The following is a 12,302-nucleotide window of genomic DNA, read 5'->3' as shown; positions in this document are numbered from 1 at the left end:
AGGAGGCCTGTGGATACTTGGAGCTCAAGAGGGAAGAAGAGGAGATGCCCCATTGTTTATCTTATCCCTGCTGTGGACCCTTGGCATTCTTTTTTGCCTAATTTGCACCTGAATCCCCTTCATCTGTGTGAGGAATGTCCACTTTGCAAGTGTGAACCTCTCTCCTTCATGTCCTCATGTCCCTTGCTGCTGGGCTGTAGGCACACAGACCAGGCTCTGGCCCAGCTTTGAGTTAGAAAGCGAGTTCTGGTAGAAGCATTCAGTAGCCGGGGGTGCCAGCACCAGCAGCAGTGACATCCCTCCTAGACTGGGTCTGATTTGGACATTGTTCCCACTGGTGTCCCACTCCCCAAGGCTGTTCCTCCACCCCTCCCAGAGATTCTGCGAGTTCCCCAACATGTGCAGAAATTCTTGCACCTTCATCAGAAATTCTTGCACCTTCATCCTTGCACATCAACATGTGCAAGAATTTCTGCACCTTCATCAGACCGTCAGTTTCTAAAGTTTGCAACTAAAACCTCAAGCAGGCCTCCGAGAGCGAAAGGGGTGATTTCTAGGTAGACTCGACCCAGTCCACCCAGGAGCAAGATAGGGATGGCACATTCTCTGCATGGTTTCCTGGTAGAGGAGTGGACAGAATGCCTTCCCTCCTGAGGTGAGAGTCCTGAAGGGCCTTGGGGGACAACTGGAGCCTGCGGGGCCTATGACGTCCTGCCAGAAATGGGGGAGACTTGCAGGGGGGGGCACATGAGGGGAGAGAAAGGCATGGGTCCTCCTGGGACTGACGACTGAGCCCCTGCCCCAGCAGAGAAGCACCCATGTTTTGTGGTGTTTGGGTGGAGCCAGCAGCATCTCAGTGACCAAGGACTCGAACCATGTAGAGAAGTTCACACTATTGCCCACACACCTCCACTCGGCAAACATATCCCCCAGTGCTGATGGGTGTTTGTTTAGTTCTGAAAACAAGTCCTCCCACAAACTCACTGTCCTCCTACTAACCTGTTTATGTCTGACCCCCTCTTTAACGATGAACTCTGCTCATGTGTCTGGTCCAATAAATAGCAGGGGACACGTCCAACATTTGGCTACAAGCTATGGAAGATCTTAGTGATAGGGAGGCCACAATTAGACTTCCCTTTCCTGCAACATGGTTGAAGAGGTGACCTCTCTGACCCTCAGATGAAATCAACTAAATCAACTGAAATGCTGGATGTAATGTCTAAAAAAGCAATGTTTCAAATGTTTCCTAGCAAAGAAGGAAGGAGTGCCTGACCAGGCGGTGGCACAGTGGATAGAGCATCGGTCTGGGATGCAGAGGATCCAGGTTCGAGACCCCGAGGTCGCCAGCTTGAGCACAGGCTCATCTGGTTTGAGCAAAGCTCACCAGCTTGGATTCAAGGTCTCTGGCTCGAGCAAGGGGTTACTCGGTCTGCTGTAGGCCCGCAGTCAAGGCACATATGAGAAAGCAATCAAGGAATAACTAAAAAAGTGCCACAACAAAAAACTAATGATTGATGCTTCTCATCTCTCTCTGTTCCTGTCTGTCTGTCCCTATCTATCCCTCTCTCTGACTCTCTCTCTGTCTCTGTAAAAAAAAAAAAAGAAGAAGGAAAGAGTAGTGGTGGCAATACAATACAATATACAGGTGATGTATTACAGAACTGTACACGTGAAACCTATATGATTTTATGAACTCATATCACCCCAATATATTCAATTAAAAAATTTTTTAAATAAAATAAAAAACAAGAGCCCTGGCCGGTTGGCTCAGTGGTAGAGCGTTAGCCTGGCATGCAGAAGTCCCGGGTTCGATTCCCGGCCAGGGCACACAGGAGAAGCGCCCATCTGCTTCTCCACCCCTCCCCCTCTCCTTCCTCTCTGTCTCTCTCTTCCCCTCCCGCAGCCAAGGCTCCATTGAAGCAAAGATGGCCCGGGCGCTGGGGATGGCTCCTTGGCCTCTGCCCCAGGCGCTTGAGTGGCTCTGGTGGCGACAGAGCGACGCCCCAGAGGGGCAGAGCATCGCCCCCTGGTGGGCGTGCCTGGTGGATCCCGGTCGGGCGCATGCGGGAGTCTGTCTGACTGTCTCTCCCCGTTTCCAGCTTCAGAAAAATGCAAAAAAAAATAAAATAAAATAAAAAACAAGAAACAAAAATGTCAAACTAAGAAACAAAGAACAGAAGGGTGGTCCCCCAGGTTTGGGGATGGGCAAATTGGGAAGGTACTGGTCAAGGGGTACAAGCCTTCACGTTATGAATAGATTCTGGGAACTGGAGGGCAGGATGGTCACCGGATTGTGTCCAGTTGTACTGGATTGTGTACTTGAGATTTTCTTAGAAAATAAACCGTAAGTGTTCTTCCCACACACAAAGCAATGATAGCAACATGAGGCGGTAGATGCGTTAAGTAACCCGTCCATGATAATCATCTAGCTATGCATGTGTATTCTCAAATCATCCTGTTACACACTTTACATATATCCCATTTTATTTGTCAGTTATTCCTCCAATAAAGCAGAGGGGGAAATATTATTTTTTAATTAAAACAATGTTTTTAAAAGAGAAATATTCAGAGGGTTAAACTTAGACAAGAAGGTCTAGTGTCACCTTTTCCTGTAAAGTCATCTGATAAGCCCTGTAGATGTCAGCCACTCACACAGGCTTAAGGGGACAGAAGACAGAGCTCAGGACTCACCTCAGGACAGGGTCTAAAGGAGACTTCTCGTAAATTGGAAATCCCCAGGAGCCCCTCACTGTGTCAGGATGAACCAGGAAATTATGAATCCCATCCCACCTCATAGAAGCACCCTGGAGCAGCCCCTAAGTACCACAACCCAGGTGACTTAAAACAACAGAAATGTATTCTCTCACAGTTCTGGAGGCCAGATGTCTGAAATCAGTATCAGTCAGGCTGCACTGGAGGTTTCGAGGGAGCCTGCAGAGGTTCTAAAAGACAAGCGGTTCCTTGCCTCTTCCAAGTGCCTCCCCCCTCGGCGGTGGCGGCATCACTCCTGTCTCTGCCTCTGCCGTCACACCACCATGTCACATCCCGATCTCTTCTGCGTATGCGTCTCCTCTGCCTCTCTCTGATAAGGGTGCTGTGGTTGCATTTAAGGCCCTACCAGATAATCCAGAATCATCTCCCACCTTAAGAGCCTTCATTTCATCACATCAGCAAAGATTTTTTTGTTCAAATCAAGTCACACGCACAGGTACCAGGCACTAGGACCTGGTATGGAGCATCTTATTCAGCCTACTACACACTGCCCGCCACCTGAACTACAAAGAATCATTTTTTGGTTTCAGTTATGTTTCCAAGTAAAGAGAGGCAAAATATATCTTTCTGGAGAAGTTATCATCTTGAAGTATAGGTTTGCAGCCCCCAAAATCACACTATCTGGGAGTGAGGGTCAAATAAAATGTCAGGGCTAGCTGTTAGACATTACAGAACCCAAAAGGGAAACTCGTGAGCAACCAGCAGAAACAGCAAGCAGCTACACCAGACCCACAAAGACTTCAGATCCTGCCATAAGCAGCCAGGGACTCTGCAGCAGTGTGCTGAGTACAGTTCAATAAACGTAAGAAAGTATTGCTGCCTGACCGGGTGGGGGCACAGTAGATAGAGCGTTGGACTGGGACGCGGAGGACCCAGGTTCGAAACTCCAAGGTCACCAGCTTGAGTGTGGGCTCATCAGGTTTGAGCAAGGCTCACCAGCTTGAGCCCCAGGTTGCTGGCTTGAGCAAGCAGTTACTTGGTCTGCTGTAGCCCCCCGGTCATAGCACATATGAGAAAGAAATCAATGAACAACTAAGGTGCCACAACAAAGAATTGATGCTGCTCATCTCTCTCCCTTCCAGTCTGTCTGTCCCTATTTGTCCCTCTCTCTGTCTCTGTCTCACACACACACACGGAAAGAAAGCAAGAAAGCATTGCTAATGCTAAGGTCTACAGAGCACAGAGGCTCAATTATTCATCTTTGCAGTATTCACACGGGAACCCTAAATCTCAGTGGCTTTCAAAAACTAACACATGTTTCCTATTCATTTTATGAGTGGCAGAAGGTCAACTGTGGTTTTGTCCTGCTCTCAGTGACTTCTTCGTTCTGGGATCCAGGCTGAAAGACACACAGGAAGGGGAAAGAAATACAACTCTCACAATAATTCTTGAAGCTTCTGCTCAGACATGGAGCCACTCACTTCTGCCCATGTCCCTTTGGCCAAAGTCATGGCAAAGTTCCATGTCAACAGCATGGGAATGTGTACAGCTCCCCAGGGAGAAATACAGTAACAAAACCACAGGAGGGAATGTGTAAATTCTCTTACAAGGAAGGGAGAGAATAATTGGGAGCAATATTTCCAATCTACCACATGCTAAGAAATTACCAAATATCTTTGGAGGAAGAGCAGACAGACATCTAGAAATGAAAAATGTAACCATTGAAATTTAAAAGTCAGAGAATGGGCTTAACAGCAGATTAGACACAACTAAAGAGAGAAACAAACAAAAAAAACTAAATAGGCCCTGGCTGGTTGCTCAGTGGTAGAGCGTCGGCCCGGCGTGTGGATGTCCTGGGTTTGATTCCTGGGCAGGGCACATAAGAGAGGTGCCAATCTGCTTCTCCACCCCTCCCCCTCTTGCTTCTCTCTCTCTCTCTCTCTCTCTTCTCTTTCCCTCCTGCAGCCATGGCTGGATTAAAGCAAGTTGGCCCTGGGCACTGAGAATGGCTCCATGGCTTCAGCCTCAGGTGCTAAAAGGGCCCCAGATGGGCAGAACATCAACCCATAGTGGGCTTGCCAGGTGGATTCCAGTTGGATCCACCTTCTCTCACTAAATTAAAAAAAAAAAAAATGTTTTTTTTAACTGACTAGAAAAAGAAGGGTATTAGGGTTCCCCGGAGAAATAGAATCAATAAGAGGAGTGTGTGTACATATAGAGAGAAAATTTTATTTTAAAGAACCAATTCATTCGATTGTAGAGGTTGGCAATTCCAAAATATGTAGGGAATACTGACTGGTAGAAGTTGCTATTTCAGTTGAGTTCAAAGCAGTCTCAAGGCAAAAATCACCTCTTTTCTCTGGAGACCTCTCAGTCTTTTTTCTCTTAGGCCCTTCAGCTGATTAAATGAGACCCACCTACACCATGGAGGGTAATCTGCTTTACTCAAAGTCTATTGATTTACATGTTAATCTTATCTGTCACAGTACTTTCTTAAAAATTTGATTTTAGAGAGAAGGGAGAGAGAGAGAGGAATATCGATCTGTTCCTATATGTCTCCTGACTGGGGATTGAACCCACAACCTCTGTGCTTCCAGATAATACTCTAACCAACTGAGCTATCCAGCCAGGGCTGACACAATACTTTTACAGAAGCATTCAGACTGGTGTTGACTGGTCAAACGTTTGGGTACTAAGGCTTTGTCAAGTGGACACATAAGCATAACCAAAAGTGAGATGGTAAGTCCGAAGTAATTGTCAAGGGCACAATACAGAGAAACATAAAATTGGAAAATATGAGAGGTTAACGTGCATGCTCTATGAAGTAGAGTGAGATGATCTATTAGGTGTCTAATCAGAATCTCAGAAGGAGAGGTGAGACAGAGTGAGATAAATGCAATACAGACATACTTCATTTTGCTGTGCTTCACAGATTGCTTTTTAAAAAAAATTGAAGACCCTTCATTAGCAAAAAGATTATGACTTGCTGAAGGCTCTGATGACAGTTTGCAGTTTTTGCAATAGAGTATTCTTTTCATTAAGGTATATACATTGTCTTATTAGACATAATACTATTGCACACTTAACAGACTACAGGATAGTGTGAACATGACTTGTATGTGTCCTGGAAAACCAAAAAATTCATATAACTCTCTTAATTATGGCGTTTGCTTTATTGCAGTATTCTGGAACTAAACACACAATATTTCCAAAAAATGCCTGCATTTGAGTATTTGAAAAGACAATGGCTAATGAGAAATACCAGTTTATAAATTCAGGAATTCCTACAAATCTCAAGCTGAACAAACCAGAAGAAATCACATTAGAGTGAAACCTCAGGACCTCAAAAACAAGAAGGAACAACAGTTAAATTTATGGATAACATCTCAGCAGTAATGGATGCCAACAAGTAACAGAATGCTTTCTAAGGATATCAAAAATCTGTGTCAACATAGAATTGCAAACAAAAAAATCTATCAGGAAAAGGGATAAAATAAAGACTGGAACAAACAAAAGTTGAGAGCTTTTGACATCAAAAGATCTTTATTAGAAAAAGATCTAAAAGAATGTATTTTAAGAAGGAAACCACTCCCAGATGAAAATTATAACACATAAGAAGAAATTTATAGGAAAGAAACTGGTAACACATGAGTAAATCCAAATAAATATCAACCGTACAGAACAACAATAATATATTCTGGGTTTACGAAAAACTAAAACCCAGAGAGGGGGAAAATGGAAGATAAAGTGTTTTAAAGTCCCTGTTGTGTTTTAGAGAATTAAAAAGATTTCTTTGAGACATAGATAGTTAAATTTGTTAAAATTTCTAGAGTAGAGGGGAGGGGAGAGTCTGAGCGCTCGAGTTGGTGCTGGGAAACCCGGGGCTAATGTTGACAACAGGCTCGAGATTGTCCTGGGTAACATAATGCCAGCTGAGCGTAAAAAGACAGCAAGTATGGAAGAAAAGGAATCCTTGCTAAACAACAAGGAAAAAGACTGTGGTGAAAGGCGGCCAGTGAGCAGCAGAGAGAAACCTAAAGAGGAGATCAAGCTCCCTGCCAAGAAGGAGGTTATTAAGGTCCCTGAGGATAAAAAGAAGAAACTGGAAGAAGATAAGCAAAAAAAAAGAAGACAAGGAATGCAAGAAAAAAGAAGAAAAAGTGAAGGCAGAAGAGGAATTAAAGAAAAAAGAAGAAGAAGAAAAAAAAGAAACATGAAGAGGAAGAGAGAAAGAAACAAGAAGAGGAGACAAAACGACAGCAAGAGGAAGAAGCTGCCCAGTTGAAAGAGAAGGAGGAATCTCTTCAGCTTCATCAGGAAGCTTGGGAACGACATCAGTTAAGGAAGGAACTTCGTAGCAAAAACCAAAATGCTCCAGACAACCAACCAGAGGAAAAGTTCTTTAGCCGACTAGACTCAAGTTTGAAGAAAAATACTGCTTTTGTCAAGAAACTAGAAACTATTACGGAACAACAGAGAGACTCCTTGTCCCATGATTTTAATGGCCTAAATTTAAGCAAATACATTGCAGAAGCTGTAGCTTCTATTGTGGAAGCAAAACTAAAAATATCTGATGTGGATTGTGCTGTGCATTTATGTTCTCTGTTTCATCAGCGCTATATCGACTTTGCTCCATCACTTCTGCAGGTTTGGAAAAAACATTTTGAAGCAAGGAAAGAAGAGAAAACACCTAACATTACCAAACTGAGACCTGATTTGCGTTTCATTGCAGAACTGACAATAGTTGGAATTTTCACTGACAAGGAAGGTCTTTCTTTGATCTATGAACAGCTAAAAAATATTATTAATGCTGATCGGGAATCACATATTCATGTTTCTGTGGTGATTAGTTTTTGTCAACATTGTGGAGATGACATTGCTGGACTTATACCAAGGAAGGTAAAGAGTGCTGCAGAGAAGTTTCATTTGACTTTTCCTCCTAGTGAGATAATTAGTCCAGAGAAACAACAGCCTTTCCAGAATCTTTTGAAAGAATACTTTACGTCTTTGACCAAACACCTGAAAAGGGACCACAGGGAGCTACAGAATACTGAGAGACAAAACAGGCGTATTCTACATTCTAAAGGGGAGCTAAGTGAAGATAGACATAAACAGTATGAGGAATTTGCTATGTCTTATCAGAAGCTGCTGGCAAATTCTCAATCCTTAGCAGACCTTCTGGATGAAAATATGCCAGATCTTCCTCAAGACAAACCAACACCAGAAGAGCATGGGCCTGGAATTGATATATTTATACCTGGCAAACCTGGAGAATATGACTTGGAAGGTGGTATATGGGAAGATGAAGATGCTCGGAATTTTTATGAGAACCTCATTGATTTGAAAGCTTTTGTTCCAGCCATCTTGTTTAAAGATAATGAAAAAGGTTGTCAGAGTAAAGAGTCTAATAAAGATGATTCTAAAGAGGCAAAAGAATCTAAGGATAATAAGGAGGTATCAAATCCTGATGATTTGGAACTTGAGTTGGAGAACCTAGAAATTAATGATGACACCTTGGAATTAGAGGGTACAGATGAAGCTGAAAATCTTACAAAGAAACTTCTTGATGAGCAAGAACAAGAGGATGAAGAAGCCAGCACTGGATCTCATCTCAAGCTGATAGTAGATGCTTTCCTCCAGCAATTGCTCAACTGTGTCAACCGAGATCTGATAGACAAGGCAGCAATGGATTTTTGCATGAACATGAGCACAAAAGCAAATAGGAAGAAGTTGGTACGGGCACTCTTTATAGTTCCCAGACAAAGGTTGGATTTGCTACCATTTTATGCAAGATTGGTTGCTACATTGCATCCCTGCATGTCTGATGTAGCAGAGGATCTTTGTTCCATGCTGAGGGGGGATTTCAGATTTCATGTACGAAAAAAGAACCAGATCAATATTGAAACAAAGAACAAAACTGTTCGTTTTATTGGAGAACTAACTAAGTTTAAGATGTTCACAAAAATTGATACACTACATTGTTTAAAGATGCTTCTATCAGACTTTTCTCATCACCATATTGAAATGGCATGCACCTTACTGGAAACATGTGGAAGATTTCTTTTCAGATCTCCAGAATCGCACCTGAGGACCAATGTACTTTTTGAATAAATGATGAGAAAGAAACAAGCAATGCATCTTGATGCAAGATATGTCACAATGGTGGAGAATGCATATTACTACTGCAACCCACCTTCAGCTGAAAAAACAGTGAAAAAGAAACGTCCACCTCTTCAGGAATATGTCCGGAAACTTTTGTACAAAGATCTCTCTAAGGTCACCACTGAGAAGGTTTTGAGACAGATGCGAAAGTTGCCCTGGCAGGACCAAGAAGTGAAAGACTATGTTATTTGTTGTATGATAAACATATGGAATATGAATATAATAGTATTCACTGTGTGGCCAACCTTTTAGCAGAACTAGTGCTCTACCAAGAGGATGTTGGAATCCATGTTGTAGATGGAGTGTTAGAAGATATTCGATTAGGAATGGAGGTTAATCAACCTAAATTTAATCAGAGACGTATCAGCAGTGCCAAGTTCTTAGGGGAACTTTATAATTACCGAATGGTGGAATCAGCTATTATTTTTAGAACTCTTTATTCTTTTACTTCATTTGGTGATAATCCTGATGGCTCTCCAAGTTCACTGGATCCTCCTGAGCACCTTTTCAGAATTAGGCTAGTGTGCACTATTTTGGATACCTGTGGCCAGTACTTTGACAGAGGTTCCAGTAAACGAAAGCTTGATTGCTTCCTTGTATATTTTCAGCGTTATGTTTGGTGGAAGAAAAGTTTGGAGGTTTGGTCAAAAGATCATCCATTTCCTATTGACATAGATTACATGATCAGTGACACACTAGAACTGCTAAGACCAAAGCTCAAACTCTGTAATTCTCTGGAAGAATCCATCAGGCAGATACACGACTTGGAACAAGAATTCTTAATAAAACTAGGCCTAGTAAATGACAAAGATTCAAAAGATTCTATGACAGAAGGAGAAAATCTTGAAGAAGATGAAGAAGAAGAAGAAGGAGAAGCTGAAACAGAAGAACAATCTGGAAATGAGAGTGAAGTAAATGAACCAGAAGAAGAGGAGGGTTCTGATAATAATGAGAATGAAGAAGAGGAAGAAGAGGAAGAGAATACAGATTACCTTACAGATTCAAATAAGGAGAATGAAACTGATGAAGAAAACACTGAGGTAATGATCAAAGGAGGTGGATTTAAGCAAGTACCCTGTGTAGAAGATGAGGACTTCATTCAAGCTCTGGATAAAATGATGCTAGAAAATCTTCAGCAACGAAGTGGCAAATCTGTTAAAGTGCACCAACTTGATGTTGCTATTCTCTTGCATCTCAAAAGCCAGCTGAGGAAAGGACCCCCGCTTGGTGGTGGGAAGGAGAGGCAGAGTCTGCAGACACAATGCCATTTGTCATGTTAACAAGGAAAAGCAATAAACAGCAGTTTAAGATCCTTAATGTACTCATGTCTTCTCAACTTGCTGCAAATCATTGGAACCAGCAACAGGCAGAACAAGAAGAAAGGATGAGAATGAAAAAGCTCACACTAGATATCAATGAATGACAAAAACAAGAAGATTATCAAGAAATGCTGCAATCTCTTGCCCAGCGCCCCACTCCAGCAAACACCAATCAGGAGCGGTGGCCGCACTACCAGCACCCAAAGGGAGTACCTAATGCGGATCTAATCTTTAAGACTGGTGGGAGAAGACGTTGATCCAGCAGCACGTGTCATTTCATTAGGTCCTGTATCTGATGTTGTGGATAGTGGAGTCCTCCAGCAATTGAATGAGAGCAGTGGACACATCTCAGCATGTCGGTCTGCGAATATGAACCTGGGACAGGCTGGGGCCAGGAGGCGGAAACAGCAGCCTCTGCCAACACCGGAACAAGCCGCTTCCAGATAAGGCATCAACAGCCTTTTGTAATGGAAACCATGTGAGGGTTAATCTTCTCTTGAGAATGGCAGTCAGGAAATGAGATGGTTAACTTGACTACTGAGCAGTTACACCCAGAAGAGCATCAACAAGATGACTGAGCCGGAGAAGAAATGGTTGTAATGGTAATGGTATGGGGGAAAAGAACTTGAGTTTTAAACTTGGTTTGAGTTACCGTGTCTCTGAATTGAACATCCCATATTGGAAGAAGATACATTTGGGGGCTCCAGGACTACAGTAGAAAAATATAGCACAAGCAGTAAAATCTTCTAGTAAAAACTTACGTGCAGGACAACAAAATGATTAAAAGATATGCAAATACCAGATAATCCACCAGGAAGGCTTTTGTTTAGGCATTTGTTTCAAGAGGAGCAAGGGATAAGGGAGAAAAATCAGTTTTATCCACCAGAGCCAGTGGTATAAATTGCCTATTAGGGTAAAAGAAAAATGTGAAAGACTGTTAGTATAACAGCATGGATTCAGATGGCTTAGGGAAGTCACACCAACCTGAGAGGAGGGATACTGAGCCCATTGTAAGTATCACTGAAAACAAACAACGTGCCAGTCAGCATGTCACAAAGTGAATGAAGGACAACAAGCAGTGGATCAGAAGATTTTGTTGACCTTCATGGGTTTACAGCCTCTGTCTCTAAACAAAGTATGGAAACAGGAAACAGTAGAGATTTTATTTTGCTTTTGTTTTTGTTTTGTTTTGTTTTGTTCCTCCCTCCCCACTTCCCCACCCCTACTAAATAGAAATGAGGGTTCTTAGTCTGTTTCTGGCAGTCTGTTAATTTATTAGGATAGTTGTCTTTCGTTTGCTTTTCAATAGGCTTAGTAAATTTAGTTAAAGAGCACATCTGTATGCTACAACTTGATTACATCTTTTTTCTAGCTATTTTGCATTTTTTTTCTTTTACCATGTTTCAGTTTCTGCATGTAGAATTAAATAAGAAACCAAACTTGTAAAGGTGTAACATTTCACATGGAAATGCTGCCCTATCTTCACCAGCTTCAGAAATCTGACCTTTGCCAATGCTGCAATAAAGTGTTAAAAATAAAAAAAAATAATAAAATAATATAAAATTTCTAGAGTAACTTTATCACTAGAGAAGTGGTTCTCAGTTAGATAGAGGGGGCAGGTGTTTAACAATGCCTGGAAACATTTTTTTTAAATGAACATGTGAAAAATTTATTCAACTCATTGATTAATGAAGATACCAGTAGAACATAGAATTGTTTCAAAAAGACACTTTGCCTGACCAGGCGGTGGCGCAGTGGATAGAGCGTCAGACTGGGATGCGGAAGACCCAGGTTCGAGACCCCGAGGTTGCCAGTTTGAACGCAGGCTCATCTGGCTTGAGCAAAAAGCTCGCCAGCTTGGACCCAAGGTCGCTGGCTCGAGCAAGGGGCTACTCGGTCTGCTGAAGGCCTGCGGTCAAGGCACATATGAGAAAGCAATCAATGAACAACTAAGGTGTCGCAATGCGCAATGAAAAACTAATGATTGATGCTTCTCATCTCTCTGTTCCTGTCTGTCTGTCCCTGTCTATCCCTCACTCTGACTCTCTGTCTCTGTAAAAAAATAAAATTAAAAAAAAAGACACTTTGAGGAACTATTCATAGGCAGCT

General features: G+C 42.4%; 1 pseudogene; it reads left to right on the top strand.

Moving 5' to 3' along the window:
• Positions 1-5,853: 5,853 nt before the first annotated feature.
• Positions 5,854-10,822, top strand: LOC136395467 (regulator of nonsense transcripts 2 pseudogene; annotated as a pseudogene).
• The last annotated feature ends 1,480 nt before the right edge of the window (positions 10,823-12,302 follow it).

Source organism: Saccopteryx leptura, chromosome 2 (genome assembly GCF_036850995.1).
Source record: "Saccopteryx leptura isolate mSacLep1 chromosome 2, mSacLep1_pri_phased_curated, whole genome shotgun sequence".
NCBI lineage: Eukaryota > Metazoa > Chordata > Mammalia > Chiroptera > Emballonuridae > Saccopteryx > Saccopteryx leptura.
The sequence above is the reverse complement of the archived record's forward strand: the minus strand, read 5'-3'. Positions and strand labels throughout refer to the sequence as shown.